At 47.3% G+C, this 22809-nt stretch overlaps 1 protein-coding gene across 1 annotated transcript in view; it reads left to right on the top strand.

Annotated features, from left to right (window-relative positions):
• Positions 1 to 22809, top strand: part of ZBTB7A (zinc finger and BTB domain containing 7A) — a 57952-nt gene that overhangs the window by 22812 nt on the left and 12331 nt on the right. The gene's annotated exons all lie outside the window — the stretch shown is intronic.

The following is a 22809-nucleotide window of genomic DNA, read 5'->3' as shown; positions in this document are numbered from 1 at the left end:
ATTCTGAGAGCAGATCGGGTGTTGCACAAATCTCTGGATTTTGAGGATTTGCCAGAGGAAAGGGGATCATAGATGTTTGGGTTTTTGTTTTGAAGCAAAGGAGGAGAGATTGTGGTTTAGTTAGGGCCGCGTTCTGCGTTCCTTCCGCCCAGGCGACGTGTAGGAGGAGATTTAAAGTTTGCTTATTCCCTTCTGTGCCCAGGAGAGCGGGAACGAAATGAAATATATAAAAAAAACCCAGCCCACCTTTTGAGATCCACACCCCAACCAAGTTCTTTAGCGGCAGTGGAAATTTACTGTATTATTTTCTCTTTGCAATTTTCCTAGGGAGCGGGCTAAAACTGATGCTTTTGTGTGCGTTATTTTGGTGAGAGATGCTTGCAGGTTCTCCAAAGGTGACTGGAGTCCACTTTTTGGAGTCAGAAACTGCTCTTTGGCATTCGAGCACAGTTATGCCACTTTCAACAGCAATGTTGTTGTCGTTTAGCCGTGTCCGCCTCTTTGTGACCCTCTGGACCAGAGCATGCCAGGCCCTCCTGTCTTCCACTGCTGGCCAGGTGATGTCTCTGCTTTTTAAGATGATTTCTAGTTAGAAGAATGGAATTGTGGAGTTGGAAGGGGACCTCCAGCGGTCATCTAGTCCAACCGCCTTCAATGCAGGAATCGCAAGAATCACGGCCTGTTCCCCCCAGAGAATCCCGTAGTTTTTAAAGGATGCTGAGAGTCGCTAGGAGATGCCCTGTTTCCCCTCACAAATCTGCATCTCCCGTGTTCCTGTGCTCTTCTGACAACCCTCATTTCCTTTTGCAATACCTGGATAAGATGAGCCTTTTGACCAGGGGTAGGCAAACTAAGGCCCGGGGGCCGGATCCAGCCCAATCGCCTTCTAAATCCAGCCCGCGGACGGTCCGGGAATCAGCGTGTTTTTAGAATGTGTCCTTTTATTTCAAATGCATCTCTGGGTTATTTGTGGGGCATAGGAATTTGTTACATACATTTTTTTCCAAAATATAGTCCGGCCCCCCACAAGGTCTGAGGGACAGTGGACCGGCTGGCCCCCTGTTGAAAAAGTTTGATTGACCAAATACAGTGGTACCTCGGGTTAAGTACTTAATTCGTTCCAGAGGTTCGTACTTAACCTGAAACTGTTCTTAACCTGAAGCACCACTTTAGCTAATGGGGCCTCCCGCTGCCACTGCGCCGCCGGAGCACAATTTCTGTTCTCATCCTGAAGCAAAGTTCTTAACCTGAAGCACTATTTCTGGGTTAGCGGAGTCTGTAACCCGAAGCGTATGTAACCCGAGGTACCACAGTATCAGTTACAAGATCTTCAGGTGATCATGAAGATGGATAAGAGGCACTTAAGAGATTGTCTCTTCAGGTCTGATGCAGAAAGGGATTTAACCACGGTTGCCTCTACGAAAAGTTAACCATGGTTCCCACTTATCAAAACGGAGTACATCCGAGCTAGTTATTTGACAAAGCTCCCACTTGCCGTATTAAGAATCGCTTTTACAGAATTGCGATTCAATCGATGCCCTCGGCGGTGGTGGATGGTTATTTATTGCAATGCCCGCTATATATAGAACCAAGAGGCCGATTTTTAAAAGCCCTGCTCACGAATGGAACACACTCGAACAGGGCGGAAAAGGTGAAATGGGTGCTGAGTGCTACTGATGGCTTCGTAACTTATAAAGTACCACTATATGGGTTGGCAGGGGATGCGGGTGGCACTGTGGTCTAAACCACAGAGCCTAGGACTTGCCGATCGGAAGGTCGGCGGTTCGAATCCTCGCAATGGGGTGAGCTCTCGTTGCTCAGTCCCTGCTCCTGCCAACCTAGCAGTTCGGAAGCACATCAAAGTGCAAGTAGATAAATAGGTACCACTCCGGCGGGAAGGTAAACGGCGTTTCCGTGCGCTGCTCTGGTTCGCCAGAAGCGGCTTAGTCATGCTGGCCACATGACCCGGAAGCTGTACGCCGGCTCCCTCGGCCAGTAAAGCGAGATGAGTGCCGCAACCCCAGAGTCGGCCACGACTGGACCTAACGGTCAGGGGTCCCTTTACCTTTATATGCATTGGCAGCTAAGAAGATCACACGAAAAGAATTAGATAAAATTGCGGTCAATTGCAAAGGTGATTCGGAAATTTAAGCTGGCACATTCTACCTGAGAACCCCTTGCGTACACAACAAATAATTTTTAGGAGAAGTGATCGTGGCTCACTGTATCTGCAGCACCTGATGTTTTTGTGGTTTTTTTATGGTTATTGTTGCTTTTCTCTTTGTTCCCTTTGTGAATGATGCCATGGCCTTTGGCTAGTGCAATAAAGTTGATGGTGATGATATGTCCCGCGGAGGACCTTATGGTCCACAAATGACAATATTTTGGAGGTCCCAGGTCTCAAGGTGGTTAGTTTGGCCTCAACTGGGGCCAGGGCCTTTTCAGTACTGGCCCCGACTTGGTGGAGCGCTCTGTCACAAGAGACCAGGGCCCTGCGGGACTTGACATCTTTCCGCAGGGCCTGCAAGACAGAGCTGTGCCGCCTGGGCTTTGGTTTGGACTCAGTCTGACCCTTCTGTTTCCCTCCCCTTACGGTTTTGATCTATGGGCTACTTTTAAAATGAGGCTGCATTTTAAATTGCATTTTAACCTGTATTTTAAATTTTTTTTTTTTCTTTTCCCCCTATTATGTTTTTACTGTGATTTTATTGATGTTAGCCGCCCTGAGCCCGGCTCTGGCCAGGGAGGGCGGGGTATAAATGAAATTGATGATGATGATGATGATGAGCGATGAATCAGCCCTGCGACCTTTACGTCAGGGCTTGCTTAGTCTTGCGCCATGTTACAGCTCAAGGAGTTTCTCTGAGCACAAGCAGAGTGCTGGTTCTTTCTTCATGGGACTATTTATATATTTATGGCGAGAGCTCTTGCCATTATGGGTTGTATCCAAGGCTGCACTAAACAGCGTTGTTCCATAAGCGCAACCTCCCACCAGTGTGCGCCCAAAATCTGTTCAGGGTCGAGCGCTCCCCAGCTCCCTGTTGCAAGTTTGGGGCAGTGTTCGAAATTAGCCAGGCGCCAGGCGCATTTTGCACCTGGCTATCGGACTGCTGCATGGTGACAGCAGTCACGAAATTAAAAGACGCCTGCTCCTTGGGAGAAAGGCGATGGCAAACCTAGACAGCATCTTAAAAAGTAGAGACATCACCTGGCCAACAAAGGTCCATATAGTAAAAGCTATGGTTTTCCCAGTAGTGATGTATGGAAGTGAGAGCTGGACCAGAAAGAAGGCTGATCGCCGAAGAATGGATGTTTTTGAATTCTGGTGCTAGAGGAGACTCTTGAGAGTCACATGGACTGCAAGAAGATCAAACCTCTCCATTCTGAAGGAAATCAGCCCTGAGTGCTCACTGGAAGGACAGATCCTGAAGCTGAGACTCCAATACATTGGCCACCTCATGAGAAGAGAAGACTCCCTGGAAAAGACCCTGATGTTGGGAAAGATGGAGGGCACAAGGAGAAGGGGACGACAGAGGACGAGATGGTGGGACAGTGTTCTCGAAGCTACCAGCATGAGTCTGACCAAACTGCGGGAGGCAGTGGAAGACAGGAGTGCCTGGCGTGCTCTGGTCCAGGGGGTCACAAAGAGGCGGACACGACTAAATGACTCAACAACAATCGGCCACTTGCGACCAAGTCTCTGGGTGCCACGACTGTGCCTGATTTCTCCATCTGGAAATCCTTGTATCTGGACCAGGGACCAGCAAACTTTTTCAGCAGGGGGCCGGTCCACTGTCCCTCAGACCTTGTGGGGGGCCGGACTATATTTTTTTTGGGGGGGGACGAACGAATTCCTATGCCCCACAAATCACCCAAAGATGCATTTTAAATAAAAGCACACATTCTACTCACGTAAAAACACCAGGCAGGCCCCACAAAAAACACGATGATTCCCGGACTACCCGTGGGCTGAATTTAGAAGGCGATTGGGCCGGATCCGGCACCCGAGCCTTAGTTTGTAAGCCCCGCTGAGTCCCTGTCGGGGGATAAAGGCAGGATATGAATAAAGATACGGGCGCTTTGTAGCTGAGGTTCCTCCATTGTATAACCCGTGGGGTTCCCTTCCAACTCTACGATTCTATGATATAACGTGCTGAGAAATAGATTCTCCAATGGACAGATATCGCTCTTATGTGATTGTAATTGTGGGGCACCGGAATCGTTGCATCACATAATTTTTGATTGTGCATTTCACTCATCGGCCAGGTGCAAGTTTCTTGCTCAATATCTAAAGGGAATTGCCGATGATACGAATGAAGCCAAACTGAGATATCTATTAAATGATGATGACCCCCTAAGATCACTCATGGTTGCCAGATTCTTGACCAGCGTCCTATCCCTAAAGAAGAGAAACGGACTCCTGTGCGGCTCGGATAATCTCTTTAAACTATGATCTATGTTTTAGGATGTAATTAGGTGATTTCACCATTCATGTCTTCTACTAATTTATGAGTAGAGGGCGATGTTTATGTTACAAATTTATTGTAATGTATGATGTTGGTCTCTTGTTTTTGTTTTGTTTTGCTTTGGTTCTTGTCTGTTTTTTGTAAGTCTTGGCGGTTTTAAATTTGGAGGTTTAAGTACATTATGTTGGTATGGGAAACTGTCGTGTGATGGGCCAATGGCCGTAATAAAGATCAATACAATACATTAATAAAGATCAATACAATATGATATAATAATAATAATAAAAATAGCGGCAAGTACCAACTGTAGAGGGACGTGGGTGGCGCTGTGGGTTAAACCACAGAGCCTAGGACTTGCCGATCAGAAGGTCGGTGGTTTGAATCCCCGCGACGGGGTGAGCTCCTGTTGCTCGGTCCCTGCTCCTGCCAACCTAGCAGTTCGAAAGCACGTCAACGTGCAAGTAGATAAATAGGTACCACTCTGGCGGGAAGGTAAACGACGTTTCCGTGCGCTGCTCTGGTTCGCCAGGAGCGGCTTAGTCCTGCTGTCCACATGAACCGGAAGCTGTACGCCGGCTCCCTTGGCCTGTAAAGCGAGATGAGCGCCGCAACCCCAGAGTTGGTCACGACTGGACCTAATCGTCAGGGTTCCTTTACCTTTACCAACTGTAGAAGAATGGCGACAGAAAGTAGTGGAATATGCAGAAATAGCTAGATTAACGGGGAAAATTCAACAACAGGGCGATGAAACATTTCAAAAAGATTGGGAGAAATTTATGTCATCCATAGGAAGGGTAAGGTGAAATAGTGAAACCAGGAGAACTGAAATAAACCTCACAATGTGAAATACAAAGGAAATTTCTGGATAAAGAAAATAATAAAAAGTAAAATGTACAATGTGATTAAGGGAATCAATAGTAAGGGGACCTCTGAGCCTTAGGTCCAGTCGTGACCGACTCTGGGGTTGCGGCGCTCAATGTGCAATGTGCTCAATGTAACCAATGGTCGTTGTAAATGAATATAGACAGACAATAAAAATTGTATATATACAGGAGGATTTATTTGACTATAGACACTCTATGGACAAATACGAAAGAAGAACAATAATATACAAAACGGATGAAGACAGTGCGAAAAAGTTAGATGTGATATACCTAGGCCAGAAGAGGGAATGAATGAAGTCAGTTCTGGGGAGCAGGTGTAAATGTAACACAATATGTGCAAATGAAAACCAATAAAGAATATTATGGAAAAGTAAATAATAAATAGCAGCCCCTGGGCAGCCAGTGAAGATGTTTTAGCCAAGGGCTTTTCCTGCTGATGGCTGTCTGTCCTCCGCTTCCGGGCCAGGCCAGATAGATGCACGTTTTGTCTCTGCTATCTGTAGAGCTTCTGTTTATCCCTTGGTGTAAAAGTACCATGCAGATATTTGTACAAAGCAACGCTGGCGGCGGGAAGATGCCTTGAGCTGTGAAAATATCACCCCCCGCGTACTGTCTCGCACCCTGATCCCTGCATGCGGACCCTCGGCGGTTTCCCGCAGGATTAAGGTCGCATCTGCACCACTAATAATAATAATAATGATAATAATAATAATAATAAAAGGTAAAGGGACCCCTGACCATTAGGTCCAGTCGTGGCGGACTCTGGGGTTGCAACGCTCATCTCGCTTTACAGGCCGAGGGAGCCGGCGTACAGCTTCCGGGTCATGTGGCCAGCAGGACTAAGCCGCTTCTGGCGAACCAGAGCAGCGCACGGAAACGCCGTTTACCTTCCCGCCGGAGTGGTACCTATTTATCTACTTGCACTTTTGACGTGCTTTCGAATTGCTAGGTTGGCAGGAGCAGGGACCGAACAATGGGAGCTCACCCCGTCGCGGGGATTCGAACCACCGACCTTCTGATCGGCAAGTCCTAGGCTCTGTGGTTTAACCCACAGCGCCACCCGGGTGCCTGACAACAATACCATATTACAATTTATATCTTGTCCCATAGAACAATTTCTTTTTTTAAAAAAGAATACAAGAAATTTTTAAAAAGACCTAAAGTAGACTTCCGAATGTTTAAAAAACACACATACTAAATTACACTTGTTATATTTTACACAGTGTCATATTATTATATTATTTTCATAGAAACTTTTTGACAAATAAAAAAAGGAAAGAAAAATTAAATAGAAACATTACATTTACGTATATTACCTGTACATTGCAAGACTCATTCAACACTAAATTACACTTGTTATATTTTACACGGTGTTATATTATTAAATTATTTTCATATAAATGTTTTGATAAATAAAAATAAAAAGGAAAGAAAAATTAAATAGAAACATTACATTTACGTATATTACCTGTACGTTGCAAGACTCGTTCAACACTAAATTACACTTGTTATATTTTACACAGTGTTATATTATTAAATTATTTTCATATAAATGTTTTGATAAATAAAAAAATAAAAAGGAAAGAAGAATTAAATAGAAACATTACATTTACGTATATTACCTGTACGTTGCAAGACTCGTTCAACACTAAATTACACTTGTTATATTTTACACAAGTGTATTTTCATATAAATGTTTTGATAAATAAAAAAATAAAAAGGAAAGAAAAATTAAATAGAAACATTAAATTTACATATATTATCTGTACATTGGCCACCCTCGGTCGACCCATTGAACATAATGGAGTCTCTCAATTTTACTGAGCATGCACTGAATACGTCTTAGCTGCCCTGTCGCTGCAAGTGATTCATCACCGATGGAGCAATGGAGGTTCCACAGTTGGGCCAGATTTTGACTTGCGTAGGCTCTGAGCCAGCAACTATTTTGCAAGAGTCGCCACCTGCGCTTTGAGTGTGCATATATCTCATTTATTTGTTCCTTAAAATTTATGTACCACTTGATTGTAAGCAACCACTGCAACAAAAAACCAACCAGCAACCCTCAAAGCAGTTTACGAAAAAGGCTAAGACAACAAAGTTGCCGATAGGGGAAAAGTTAACAATAATTTAAAAGTTAACGTAACAGTGGACTTCAAAGCACGTTGAAACTTGCATCAGCTTTCTGAATATTCGGGGAGGCCTGTCTAAACAAGAATGTTTTTAGCAGGCGCCAAAAAGGGTACAGGGAGGGAGCTTTCTTTATGTCAATCAGCAGGGAGTTCCAAAGTATGTTAGATACTTACATCTACAGTGGTACCTCAGGTTAAGTATACTTAATTCGTTCCAGAGGTCCGTTCTTAACCTGAAACTGTTCTTAACCTGAAGCACCACTTTAGCTAATGAAGCCTCCTGCTGCTGCCACACCGCTGGAGCACGATTTCTGTTCTCATCCTGAAGCAAAGTTCTTAACCTGAAGCACTATTTCTGGGTTAGCGGAGTCTGTAACCTGAAGTGTCTGTAACCTGAGGTACCACTGTATATCAAGGGTGCCCAAGATTTTTTCGAAGAGGGCCAGTGAGCCAAAGTTGAGCTTTTTTTTTTTTGATTGAAGTTGTTGAGTTTTTTTTAAGGATTTGACCCCAATAAATAGACTGCCACAGGGGCTGGATAAAACTGGATTAGGCCCCCCAAACGGACTTTGGACATGCCTGGTCTATATAATTCCTACTATCGGGCGTATGGGGTGTTAGGGGACGGGGTAGTACCTCTGGGTAGTGCTCCTTTTGGGGTCATTTATCCACCTTTGGTCCCCATCCTGCACTTAGCTGTCACCTGCGGCTCCTCAAAGCCGTCAGCAGGCAACAGCAGCCACAGTCCCGAGAAATGGCTTCATTGTTGTTTAATCGTGTCCGACTCTTCGTGACCCCCTGGACCAGAGCACGCCAGGCACTCCTGTCTTCCAGCTCCCTCGGCCTGAAAGCGAGATGAGCGCCGCAACCCCGTAGTCGCCTTTGACTGGACTCAACCGTTCAGAGGTCCTTCTACTTTACCTTTTAGCTTCACTTGACAATATTGTGCAGGTCGTTTACAATGGCTCAAGTGATTTATACCTGTGTGCTAAAGGACATATAAGTTGTACCAGGGATATTGAATAACACGAACTTAAGATTGCATTTGTTGTTGTTGCTGTTGTTTAGTGGTGTCCGCCTCTTCGTGACCCCCTGGACCAGAGCACGCCAGGCCCTCCTGTCTTCCACTGCCTCCCACAGTTGGGTCAGACTCATGCTGGTAGCTTCGAGAACACTGTCCCACCATCTCATCCTCTATTGTCCCCTTCTCCTTGTGCCCTCCATCTTTCCCAGCATCAGGGTCTTTTCCAGGGAGTCTTCTCTTCTCATGAGGTGGCCAAAGTCTTGGAGCCTCAGCTTCAGGATCTGTCCTTCCAGTGAGCACTCAGGGCTGATTTCCTTCAGAATGGAGAGGTTGGATCTTCTTGCAGTCCATGGGACTCTCAAGAGTCTCCTCCAGCACCAGAATTCAAAAGCATCAATTCTTCGGCAATCAGCCTTCTTTATGGTCCAGCTCTCACTTCCATACATCACTACTGGGAAAAACATAGCTTTTACTATACGGACCTTTGTTGGCAAGGTGATGTCTCTGCTTTTTAAGATGCTGTCTAGGTTTGTCATCGCTTTTCTCCCAAGAAGCAGGCGTCTTTTAATTTCGTGACTGCTGTCACCATCTGCAGTGATCATGGAGCCCAAGAAAGTGAAATCTCTCACTGCCTCCATTTCTTCCCCTTCTATTTGCCAGGAGGTGATGGGACCAGTGGCCACGATTTTAGTTTTTTTGATGTTGAGCTTCAGACCATATTTTGCGCTCTCCTCTTTCACCCTCATCAAAAGGTTCTTTAATTCCTCCTCACTTTTTGCCATCCAAGTTGTGTCATCTGCATATCTGAGGTTGTTGATATTTCTTCCGGCAATCTTAATTCCGGTTTGGGATTCATCCAGCGCAGCCTTTTGCATGACGAAATGGGTAGAAGAAGTCATAAAGTGAGTTGAAGGCAAGGGCCATAGCACAGAGGTAGCATCTCTGACTTGCATGCAGAAGGTCCTGGGTTCAGGCGCCAGGTGTCCTTTTATTTAAAATGCATCTCTGGGTTATTTGTGGGGCACAGAAATTCGTTCTTTTTTTTTCCCTTCCCAAAATATACTACAGCCCCACACAAGGTGGACCAGCCCCCTGCTGAAAAAGTTTGCTGACCCCTGCTTTTGAACTAGCTCAGTGACCTTTCTTCATTCCAAGCCCAGGACTGGGCACCTTGGGCGCTCAACAAGTCAAGTTGGGACAGTGGGATCTGAGTTCAGAAAGGAAGCCCAAGCTCAGGTACCTGGAGGTTGCGTTCCGATACGATAATCTTTATTGTCATTGTCCATTGTCCCATACAGAACAATGAAATTGAAAAAATCTACATCAGACATTCAAAAATCCACAAGCCTGCTATCCCAGCTTGGTTAACCCCCTAAAAACTCTGATACCCCATAACTGAATACAATATACTCCCATAGAGACTACCTTAAGGTAAAGGGACCCCTGACCATTAGGTCCAGTCGTGGCCGACTCTGGGGTTGCGGCGCTCATCTCGCTTTACTGGCCGAGGGAGCCGGCGTACAGCTTCCGGGTCATGTGGCCAGCAGGACTAAGCCGCTTCTGGCGAACCAGAGCAGCGCACAGAAAAGCCATTTACCTTCCCGCCGGAGCGGTACCTATTTATCTACTTGCAGCTTGACGTGCTTTCGAACTGCTGGGTTGGCAGGAGCAGGGACTGAGGAACGGGAGCTCACCCTGTTGCAGGGATTCGAACCGCCGACCTTCTGATCGGCAAGTCCTAGGCTCTGTGGTTTAACTCACAGCGCCACCCGCGTCCCCTAGAGACTACCTTACAGTGCGTTTAAAACCCAAATCACATTTGGATAGAAACTGTTTCTCAGGCGGCTAGTCCTAGTCTTTATAACCCTGTACCTTCTCCCAGAAGGCAGAAGCTGAAAGAGATCATTTCCGGGGTGCGCACTATCCTGCGCTATCTCTGCCGCTTTCTTATGGCACCTGGAAGCATAGATTTGATCCGAGGTGGGAAGCGTGCGCCCAATTATTCTCTCCGCAGTCTTTACAACCCTGGACAGCATTATTTTTCCCCTGACGGTGCAGCTCCCAAACCACACACACAGACCATAAGTTTTGATGGGTTTTGAGCGCAGTCCCCTGGTATCACAGAGGACAGACCTGGCAAGGACTCCCTTGGGTGGAGCAACCTGTTCTATGTCAGCCTCCCGTTGCAACATCCCATTGCGACTTGCCCTACTTCTGAAACGTCAGCCGAGAAAGGCTGCTTGCGTTTCTGGCTCGGGGGACGTGCCGCCTCGTCCCGATTGCCCTCTGTAACTGGAAGAGCTTGCTCTGCCGGATTTCCTTCGGAGCTCTGCCCTACCTGCCTACTGATGCTCCTCCAATGCGGCCTTCTTCACTGAGGACTTGCCCCACCGGTTCGGGGAACACCTGCAGTTGCTCAGCTAGAGAGAGCCCAGCCGGTCTGGGCTTGGTGAGCGTTTGGGCAGAGAGCCTACTTGGCTCCCGTTCTGGATTTCTTGGGACCATGTGGCTGGACAGGGATTTCTGTTGTCGTCCAATATGGCCCCCGGCTGGGCTACAGCATCCATGGCAGGAGGCTTAAGTACCTCCAGCAAAAAAGGAGCCCAGCACCACCTTGAGGCAGCCTGAACAGCCGTGGCAAGTTTCACTTGGCGTTTAGCTGAAATCTGTTCCCCTCCCATCTTCCGTGTGTGAAACAACACTTGAGATAATTGGAAGAATTTGTCAATCAATCAATCAATTTCCTTTATTCGACCGATAGTCAGAAATAAAACATTACACAATAATTATAAACTATAACATCATAGGGGTACATAAATAAGGTAGGGCCACAGTACTAGACCTCGAAGAATTTGTCATATTCTCTAGCCTTAACCTCCATCATTCAGCCCGGACACTGAGGTCCAGCACCGAGGGCCTTCTGGCGGTTCCCTCGCTGCGAGAACCCAAGTTACAGGGAAGCAGGCAGAGGGCCTTTTCGGTGGTGGCACCTGCCCTCCTACCAGATGTCAAAGAGAAAAATAACTACCAAACTTTTAGAAGACACCTGAAGGCAGCCCTGTTCAGGGAAGCTTTTAATGTTTAATAGGTTATTGTATTTTAGTGTTTTGTTGGAAGCCGCCCAGAGTGGCTGGGGAAACCCAGCCAGATGGGCGGGGTATAAATAATAAATTATTATTATTAGTAGTAGTAGTAGTAGTAGTATTACAGGCACCACGCGTGTAAGTGAAATTACTTATACCAGAAACACCTTTGGAAAAAGCTTGCAAACACCCTCTAAAAACTATCCGAAACCCCTTTAGAGAACCCAACGCCCACCAAGCGCCACCACAGCTGCTCCCTCCAGACTTTGCTCAGACTCCAGCTCTCTAAAACCCGGTGCAAAGGCTCATGGGATTGCGCTTGCAAAGGCCTGTGGGATTTTGTGCCATTTCTGCTGTTGCCATGCTTTCCCACCATCAGGGTCTTTTCCAGGGAGTCTTCTCTTCTCATGAGGTGGCCAAAGTCTTGGAGCCTCAGCTTCAGGATCTGTCCTTCCAGTGAGCACTCAGGGCTGATTTCCTTCAGAATGGAGAGGTTTGATCTTCTTGCAGTCCATGGGACTCTCAAGAGTCTCCTCCAGCACCAGAATTCAAAAGCATCCATTCTTTGGCGATCAGCCTTCTTGATGGGTTGGGGGTGACTAAACAGGGGAACAAGTTGCGCAAATGGAATCATTATTCCTTTTCCCTATTTTCAGCTACCGTATTTTTCGCTCCATAAGACGCACCTGACCATAAGATGCACCTAGTTTTTAGAGGAGGAAACTAAGAAAAAAAATATTCTGAACGAAACAGTGGATGTATGATTTTTGTGGTTCATGCTGTGGCAGCCTCCTTTATCGCGAGAGTTCCTTATCTCCCCTCCTGATCGCTTGCTGATCAGCTACTAAGCGGCTTTGTTTCAGCACCCCATTCCCTCTCTCTAAAAAATAAAAAAATAAGCACAATCTGCTTTTCACCCCTGGGCAATTGGGCTCCAGGGACCATGCATTTGCTTCATAAGACGCACAGACATTTCCCCTTACTTTTTAGGAGGAAAAAAGTGTGTCTTATGGAGCGAAAAATACGGTAATTAGAATTAATAATATATATGTATTTCAAGATATATCTTTACACGTGTCACGTAAAATATGCACGCACAAGTGTGTGTGTGTGTGTGTGTAATCACATAAATGAAAGTTTTTGTCCCTAGCTAGGATTAGGGTTACCTACATCTAGGGCTAGGAGAAACCCATCTAACCGGCATGGACTCACCCGGATTTCAGTTGAGACAGTCCTAAACTAGATTAACAAATTGAGCAAATCTGAAGGGGGCCTTTTCCTATCCTATATATTCCTAATACAATGGTACCTCTGGTTGTGAACAGGATCCGTTCCGGGGGCCCGTTTGCAAAACGAAAAGCCCACAACCTGAAGTGCCGTATCTGCGCAAGTGCGCGGCGTGATTTGGCGCTTGTGCACATGCGCAAAGCACAATTTAGCACTTGTGCGCATGCGCGAGCTGCGAAACCCGGAAGTAACCCTTTCCAGTACTTTCGGGTTGCCGCGGGACGCAGCCTGAAAAAAACTTAACATGAGGTATGACTGTAATACATAAGGATCGATTTTTTTCTTGCACATTGTCATTCCGGTAACAAGAGTAAACAAGCTCTCGTTTCTCCGCAAATTTTCCCTCCCCATCCACCTTGCCAATACGCCTGTGGTCGGCTGAATCCTGCAAACTGTTCCCCACACCTTAGAAAGCCGTGCGTCTATATAGAAGGTGGTTTTTGGGATTTCTTCCAATTTCGACGGATTAGCGTTCTAGCCATCCCACTGCATTTCTGCGCTGGGTGTGAAAGAATGAGGCACGTGGTCTCTGCCAGGAAATGGGGGCGCGGGGGGCGGACTGCGACGCCTGCTTGTCAGCTAGGCCTCTCAACTCTTTGGGATCTTTTGCCACGTATAGCTGGGAATGGGGGAGAAACCGGATTCGGCTTGCGTTTAAAAAAGGCAAACATTTCTGGAGCAGTTTGCAAGCCAAAGTGCAACCGCCCTCCGAAATTCACCGGAATTTTGCAAGGTGCAATTCTCGAACTGGGGGGGCGGGGAGAGGCGACACTCTGGGCGCAGAGTAATGTTCACATTAGCGAAAACCACAAGCACATTTTATCGGGGGACGTTGCAGAAATGCATAGTGGCAATGTGTGTGTACAGGAGAAATTTGCGCAGAAATGTGGGTGGATGTTCACGAGGTCTTTTATTTTATTTTTCAAAAAGTTTTATTAATTTTCCAGAATTTTTTTTAAGACAAACAAACAAATACACAAACAAACAGACATAAATCTCAACCGTATTTAAACCAAACTTTGTAACATTGTTAAGTGACTTCCTCGTATCCCCCTGGTTGAATTTCAGTGTACATCATTTTAACGGTTTTCCAAAACCTAAATTCTTATGAAGTTAACTTAAACACTTAACATCTTTCTTTCTTTCCAATTCAGCATTAAACATATTAATTCATCTCATTGCATATCTAAATCCTAGGCCTATCTGGTATTTGCAAGCTTTTCCAAATAAATTAATTTAACGTATTTAACTAAATAATCTTTAAATTTCGTCCATTCTTCCTGGTAATCCTCCTCCTTTTGGTCACAGACTCTTCCGGTCAGGTTGGCCAGCTCTGAAAAATCCATCATCTTCATCTGCCAATCTTCCCTGTTGGTATTTCTTGTGTTTTCCATTTCTTAGCTAATAAAATTCAAGCAGCAGTTGTGGCATACAAAAATAATTTAACATCTTTTGGGGCATTTCCAAACCTATTATTCCAAGAAGAAAGACCTCTGGTTTCTTTCACAAGGTCTTTTTTAAAAAACCTTTAAAAAACCCAATTCGCAAACAGATGTGGAAAGGTAAAAAATTGGAAGCTGAAGCAGGCAGGTCTCTCCTTCCCTCCCTTTTAGCTATCAGGTCCGCCTGCTCTTTGAAAAGCGAGGCCAGCTTAGAGTCTCGCAATTCGCAAGAGACAGAGAAAGACTTTCACACGGCCACAAAAGGTAGTGAACAGCAGCAGTCTGGATGGCGTTAAAAGGGAAATAGAGGCAGAGGCCATCGGTGGCACCTCGGGTTAAGAACTTAATTCGTTCTGGAGGTCCGTTCTTAACCCGAAACTGTTCTTAACCTGAAGCACCACTTTAGCTAATGGGGCCTCCTGCTGCCGCGCGATTTCTGTTCTCATTCTGAAGCAAAGTTCTTAACCTGAGGTACTATTTCTGGGTTAGCGGAGTCTGTAACCTGAAGCGTCTGTAACCCGAGGTACCACTGTATTTATTTATTTGTTAATTGATTTCCACACACATTTGAAGGCAATGTACAGAACGCAATAAACCAATACAGTGGACGCTTGGGTTGCGAACGTGATCCGTGCAGGAAGCACATTCGCAACCTGCAGCGACGTGTCTGCGCATGCGCGGGTCGTGCTTCTGTGCACGTGCAAAGCGTGATTTAGCACTTATGCGCAAGCACCAAAACCCAAAAATAACCCGTGTTCTGGTACTTCCAGGTTCGGCGCGGTGCGCAACCCGAAATCGCGCAACCCAAAGTGTCAGTAACATGGAGTTATGATTGTACAGATATCAGCAGTATTGGGAGGGACTGGACATCAAGCGTCAAATAAACACTCTTTGTCTTCTTAGTTGCCCTCCTCTGCACACATTCCAGCTTGTCAATATCCTTCTTAACAGGTAAAGGTAAAGGGACCCCTTATTTTGGGTGGAAAACCAAGGATTCCGGCTGAGCAAAAACAAACAAACAAACCCCTGTTCCTGCTCCAAGGTCTTAATCCTGTGCATGTTTACACCCAGGGGTTCGAACGACCCAGTTGGGTCGAACGATGCTAGCCGAACTAGAACCGCAGAATTGTAGACTTGGAAGGGACCTGAGAGTTATCTAGTCTAGCCCCTTGCAATGTAGGAAACCTCAACTAAAGCACCCACGACCGGTGGCTATCCAGCCTCTGCTTAAACACCTCCGACAAAGCAGTGCCTAACACAGTCAGAAAGCCCTGGGTTCGAGTCCCACCCTCTGGAGCAGGAGAAAACAAACTCCATTGGAAGACGGCTATCCCATCTCCTCTCGGTCTCCTCTTCTCCTCCAGTTCTCTGAAAGCAGTTCCCAGAACGGCTGAGTGAAATGAACATGAAACCAAGTTCATTTGGGGGCGGGGGGCCAGAACTTTGTGAAGCCTTTTTAAGTTCATCTTCAATATCATTCTCTTACTATTAAGGAAGGGACGCGGGTGGTGCTGTGGGTTAAACCACAGAGCTTAGGACTTGCCAATCAGAAGGTCGGCGGTTCGAATCCCCACAATGACGGGGTGAGCTCCCGTTGCTCGGTCCCAGCTCCTGCCAACCTAGCAGTTCGAAAGCACGTCAAAGTGCAAGGAGATAAATAGGTAGCACTCCGGCGGGAAGGTAAATGGCGTTTCCGTGCGCTGCTCTGGTTCGCCAGAAGCGGCTTAGGCCTGCTGGCCACATGACCCAGAAGCTGTACGCCGGCTCCCTCGGCCAATAAAGCGAGATGAGCGCCGCAACCCCAGAGTCGGCCACGACTGGACCTAATGGTCAGAGGTCCCCTTACTATTGATTCCCTTAATCACGTTGTACATTTTACTTTTCATTATTTTCTTTATCCAGAAATTTTCTTTGTATTTCACATTATGAGGTTTGTTTCAATTCTACTGGCTTCACTATTTCACCTTACCCTTCCTGTGGATGACATAAATTTCCCCCATTCTTTTTGAAATGTTTCATCGCCCCATTGTCAAATTCCCCCCGTTAATCTAGCTATTTCTGCATATTCCATTACCTTCTGTCGCCGTTCTTCTACTGTTGGTACTTGCAGCTGTTTCCAAACCTGCGCAACCCCCTTTCAGAGCACCTGGGTCCAAATACTGGGACAGGATTTTGACGACGCCCTTCGTGGGCCTGTGTAATTCGGATAGCTTCAGGATGGTGCGGGAAAACCATCCAGCAAGCACATTCCTCGCCGAACGGATGTGCTTGCATTTCGCGAGGGAACAGAGAGTAGATGCGGTCGTTAAGTGGCTGGCTCCCACTCGTCTTTCCTTTCCTTAAAGGAAAAATGCATGTGGAATTGGAGAAAGGGGCTGCATTCGGTGCTGCTTCTCTTGCCTTCTAGTCCTTCCCGTTTTCCTCCCTCTCTCTGGGCCGCCACGCTTGCAGAGGTCTCCGCAAAGCCTGCAGGGAATGGACCCCAAGGAGGCGAAGAGCCTTCTCAGGCCTGTCTTTGTGATGATTGCAGCGTTTGTAAATGGACTGCAGTATCTCTTGGTGGGGCGAGCAGGCGGTGAGCTGTAAGAATAGGCGAGGGGGAGAACGCAAGACTTTTCAGAGCGCAGGTCGAGTAGACGTGTGCTGCAAAATTCGGGATTGCGGGCCTTGAGACAGACAACCGGCTTGATTTCGACATGGCTCTTTCTGGCCTCACTCTGAATCTCAGGCAGGCAGCCTTTGCTGTGCTCATTTTGGTGCCGACGAAAAGCGGTTTTGTTTGAAGACAAGCCTGCCCAGGTGTTCAGAAAGCTTTCCGCAAGATTTAATCCACTCTTCGTCCATTGTCGTTCAACTTTTCTTACTGATAATTTCATCCTAGAATCTAAGAATCGTAGAGTCGGCTAGAATCTCTCTGGGGAATCTTCGTTGCTTCCCTTCGGTTCTGCATCTCCTGCTTTGCCTGCATGTCTTGGACTCTGTGCTTGCTATGAGCCGAAGTAAGGTCCACAGAGGAATGCGGGTGGCGCTGTGGGTTAAACCACACAGCCTAGGGCTTGCCAATCAGAAGGTCGGCGGTTCAAATCCCCGCAACGGGGTGAGCTCCCGTTGCTCGGTCCCTGCTCCTGCCAACCTAGCAGTTCGAAAGCAAGTCAGAGTGCAAGTAGATAAATAGGTACCGCTCCGGCGGGAAGGTAAACGGCGTTTCCGTGCGCTGCTCTGGTTCGCCAGAAGCGGCTTAGTCCTGCTGGCCACATGACCCGGAAGCTGTACGCCGGCTCCCTCGGCCAGTAAAGCGAGATGAGCGTCGCAACCCCAGAGTCGGCCACGACTGGACCTAATGGTCAGGGGTCCCTTTACCTTTACCTTAAGGTCCACAGAATTGGAAGGGACCCCGAGTGGTTGTCTAGTCCAAGCATGGGACGCAGGTGGTGCTGTGGTCAGGTCCGTCTTAAGCATATCCGGTGGCCCCCCTTTCCCAGAGTTGTCAACCTTTTTTAGGGCTGGAGGAGGCGGGCAGCGGCTGGAGAGTGGCTCCTCCAGCGGTGAAGAGGCGAAGGCTGAACATGGCGCCTCCTGGCTCAGCTGGCCGCTTCATGCCGTGGTGGCCACCGCAAGCAGCACACCGAGCGAACGGGGGCATGTGTGTTAATTTTAATTTATTATTATTATTATTATTAGCACTTTGCAAACACACCAGTGCAAGTAGATAAATAGGTACCACTGCGGCAGGAAGGTAAACGGCGTTTCTGTGCGCTCTGGTTTCCGTCACGGTGTCCCGTTGTGCCAGAAGCGGTTGAGTCCTGCTGGCCACATGACCTGGAAAGCTGTCTGTGGACAAACGCCGTCTCCCTCGGCCTGAAAGCGAGATGAGCGGCGTAACCCCAGAGTCGCCTTTGACTGGACTCAACTGTCCAGGGTCCTTTACCTTTTTTTTACCTAGTTCAAGCCCGTGTGATGCAATAATCGCATCTGATTTGGTTGACCTTCCTACCATTGATCTGTGCCAGGGGTCAGCAACCTTTTTCAGCCTTGGGCCGGTCCACCGTCCCTCAGACCATGTGGTGGGGTGGACTATATTTTGAAGGGAAAAAATGGAACAAATTCCTGTGCCCCACGATTAACCCAGAGATGCATTTTAAATAAAAGCACACATTCTACTCATGTAAAAACACGCTGATTCCTGGACCCTCTGTGGACCGAATTTAGAAGGCGATTGGGCAACATCTGGCCCCCGGGCCTTAGTTTGCCTAAGGTAAAGGGACCCCTGACCATTAGGTCCAGTCGTGGCCGACTCTGGGGTTGTGGCGCTCATCTCGCTTTACTGGCCAAGGGAGCCGGCGTACAGCTTCCGGGTCATGTGGCCAGCAGGACTAAGCCGCTTCTGGCGAACGAGAGCAGCGCACAGAAACGCCATTTACCTTCCCGCTGGAGCGGTACCTATTTATCTACTTGCACTTGACGTGCTTTCGAGCTGCTAGGTTGGCAGGAGCAGGGACCGAGCAACGGGAGCTCACCCCATCGCAGGGATTCGAACTGCCGACCTTCTGATCAGCAAGCCCTAGGCTCTGTGGTTTAACCCACAGCGCCACCCGCGTCCCAAGGTTGCCTACCCCTGATCTATGCATTTAGGCCAAGGGGTGAAATGACCCCCTCTGGCCCTCACGGCTCTCTTCTCCTCAGGCCACACCACTTTGCTAGCCTACCTTTGCATCTTCCTTGCTTTCCCCCCATTGCGGATCATGTCCTTTAACTCTTGATTCCATGATTCTTTTCCCATCTACCAGTCAGCCTAGCCTACCTCGCCCGGTTGTTTGTAGGAATTATAGTCACGGACACGGTGGCGAAGCATTTGAGCCGCTCCCAAGCTCTCGAGAGGGCAAGCAGTATTGTCGTCGTTTCGATTTGCATAGTTTAGTTTCCCTTTTAAAAAAAATAGAGAGCAAAGAATGCAATTCAGCGTTAATGAATTTAATTGTAACGCGAGCCTTCGCATTGTCACAAGAGGAGGCATGTCAGGATTTGAACGGGTAACCTCGGGCTCGCTGCGGCTGTTTGTGCCCAGCCTACAGAGCTCTCTTCAGGCACAAGAGGGAATTGCTGCATCCAGCAAAAATCTCTGCCATTGGTGTCCACACAAAGACCCTGGATTGGGGAGATGGGAGGGGAATATTAGGACCTTAAGGCTCTAAAACATGGGTGGGCAAACTATGTCCCGGGGGCCAGATCCGGCCCAATCACCTTCTCAATCCGGCCTGCGGACGGTCCGGGAATCAGCGTGTTTTTACATGAGTAGAATGTGTCCTTTTATTTAAAATGCATCTCTGGCTTATTTGTGGGGCATAGGAATTGGTTCATTTTTCCCCTTCAAAATATAGTCCGGCCCCCACAAGGTCTGAGGGACAATGGACCGGCCCCCTGCTGAAAAGTTTGCCGACCGTGGTCTAAAATGAGTAATAAGATGTAAGAGCCTTACTTAAGAGCAGATTTCCTTCAGCAAAGCTTGTTGTAGTAGTTGTTGTAGTTTAGATTTATGTACCACCCTTCTCACAAGATCTCAGGGTGAAACGCAAGGTAAAAAAAAGCGAGTAAACAGTTGAAACGAAAACAACAAAACAGGAACAAGATTGAGGACTAGCGGCGTGAGGAGTTTGGTAGGCAGCTATTTGAACGCCACAGTTGCACCAGCAGCACAAAACATTGTTACTGGACCGCAGGTGTCGGCAAAGTTTTTGTGGCTTGGGCCGGTTTATGGTCCTGCAGACGCCGCAGCGGGCCGGAGTGCGCGTGCGCACACATGCGCAAACTCTATTTCCGGCGCGGAGGAGGCATGCGCAGCTTCCTGCAGCCAATGGGAAGCCGGCCAGCGTCGTGGAGGGCGGTCCCTGCTGTGCTGTGCTCTGCGCCGGTTTAGTGCAGCGCATGGGAACCAAGCGGGGGGTCCGTGGGCCGGTTAAATGACCCTTGTGGCCCATGGGCCTTATGTTGCAGACCCCTGGGACACAGGTTCCTGCTCCCTGAGAATGTTGGTTTTTATTAAATTGAAACCAAGGCACTAGTCCTCAGTGCCAAGAAGGCAAGCCTGCTGATATCGCAGAAGTCTTGGCATCAGTGGCGCCTTACTGGCTTTCCCCCATGACTATTAAAACCATTCTTTTGCCAAATACCTGAATGCACAGAATAAAGGGAAATCTTGTCAACGTGCTAACTTGGCGCAATCTCTCTATCCAGCTTTTCTTAGTGCTCGCAGAATAGGAACTTGAGGGCTAGAAGCCTGCAACGTTTGCTGAGTTCCTCAAAAGGAGGTCCGGCGGGGTTTGGAATGGTGGGTTTCTCTCAGGGTGGGGTTTGGTTTAAATCAAATCGATTTAAATCACTAGTCAGTAAGACTTGATTTAAATCATGATTATTTTGTACAGAAAGAGTCATTCTTGCTGGTATAATCTTAATATTTACAACCCGTTTCATTTTTGGAATAATAAATTTCCGGAGTCATTTTTTTTTTTTTTTACAGTTATATCAAAAATGACTGATTTGGTTATACTATTCGAAATACACAGACAGGCAATTGTGAAATTGTTGCGAGGTTTAATAAGTTGACTGTTTATATTTGGACAACTTTTCTGCTGTACTTAATTGGAAGGAGAAAAATAATCGTAACAATTTAAACAATTCGTTTGGCTAAAACAATAACATTATAGCATATGTGTCCATGTTTGTTAACTGATGTGGTTAAACAATTAAAAAAAAAAAACTTAGGCTGATTTTAGCACACATGAAAAACTTAAAACAAATCCTTATTTCCTAATGAATAGCCTTCGGACTAGAATGTAACTTTAAGAGAAAATCTTCGGAATGATTTTTCCTCCAAAAGCATTTAAAAAATCCAATTTAATATTTTTTAAAAAATCCAATTTAAGTAAATAAAAATTCCGTTTTTTGCTGTGTGTTTTTTAATCATTGGTTTTTATCCACCCTGGTTTCTCTTGAGCCAGGAACGTGCCTGTTGCGGGTGGGTGTTGCTCGCAGCCTCTCTTGTGGCACTCCAGAAACCCTGCATGGTTGGGCAAACCAGAATTTCCTTCTGTTTCGTGTTGGCGCTTGGTGGGTGGGGAGCCAGTCTTTCCTGTCTCATCATGACTATGGCATGGGAGGGCGATGTGCAAACAAGCACCCGGATGACTCGGATGTACAACGAGGTGCATGTCAGCGCGGGTCATAGAATTGTGGAGTAAGGGGGTGATCTCGCCCAACCCTCCGTGGTGCAAGAATCCCTTGGCCCAACACAGGACTCGAACCCAGAACCCTGGCCTTAAAGAATCCCATGCTCTAACCCACTGAGCTGTCCCAGAAATGGGTATATTCCCTTCTGAATCCTGGATGTTCCAAAGTACAGTCATACCTTGGGTTACAGACACTTCAGGTTGCGTTCTTTGGGTTAAAGGTAAAGGGACCCCTGACCATTAGATCCAGTCGTGGCCGACTCTGGGGTTGCGGCGCTCATCTCGCTTTATTGGCCGAGGGAGCCGGCGTACAGCTTCCGGGTCATGTGGCCAGCAGGACTAAGCCGCTTCTGGCGAACCAGAGCAGTGCACAGAAACGCCGTTTACCTTCCCGCCAGAGTGGTACCTATTTATCTACTTGCACTTTGACGTGCTTTCGAACTGCTAGGTTGGCAGGAGCTGGGACCGAGCAACGGGAGCTCACCCCGTCATTGCGGGGATTCGAACCGCCAACCTTCTGATCAGCAAGTCCTAGGCTGTGTGGTTTAACCCACAGCACCACCTGGGTTACGGACCGCCAAAACCCAGAATTACCAGAATGGGTTACTTCTGGATTTCAGAGGTCGCGCATGCGCAGAAGTGCTAAATTGTGCATGCACAGAAGCGCTGATTTGAGACCTGCGCATGTGCTGACGAGCCGCTGTGTGTTGCGAATGTCCATCCTGTCCAGATCACGTTCGCAACCCGAGCGTCCACCGTATTTGGAGCAGGTGGTGGTTTCAAAATACAGTGAACCCTCCAAATATGAACTTACCGTATTTTTTGCTCCATAAGACGCACCATACCACAAGGCGCAGTTAGTTTTTGGAGGAGAAAAACAAGGAAAAAAAATATTCTGACTCTCAGAAGCCAGAACAGCAAGAGGGATCGCTGCGCAGTGAAAGCAGCAATCCCTCTTGCTGTTCTGGCTTCTGGGATAGCTGCGCAGCCTGCATTCACTCCATAAGACGCACACACATTTCCCCTTACTTTTTAGGAGGGAAAAAGTGAGTCTTATAGAGCAAAAAATACGGTAATTCGTCTCGGGGGTCCATACTTATCCCGAAAAGTCTGTATCCGGAGGCGCCACTTCTGCGCGCACACACGGCCGATAGAGTGTTTCTGCGCATGTGCAAAGCGTTTCTGCACATGCGCGCGCGACGAGACCCGGAAGTATACACTTCTGGGTTTGCCGCATTAATAACTCAAAATTACAATACCCGAAGACCCGA

The sequence above is a fragment of the Podarcis raffonei genome, chromosome 18 (genome assembly GCF_027172205.1).
Source record: "Podarcis raffonei isolate rPodRaf1 chromosome 18, rPodRaf1.pri, whole genome shotgun sequence".
NCBI classification, from domain to species: domain Eukaryota; kingdom Metazoa; phylum Chordata; class Lepidosauria; order Squamata; family Lacertidae; genus Podarcis; species Podarcis raffonei.
The sequence above is the reverse complement of the archived record's forward strand: the minus strand, read 5'-3'. Positions and strand labels throughout refer to the sequence as shown.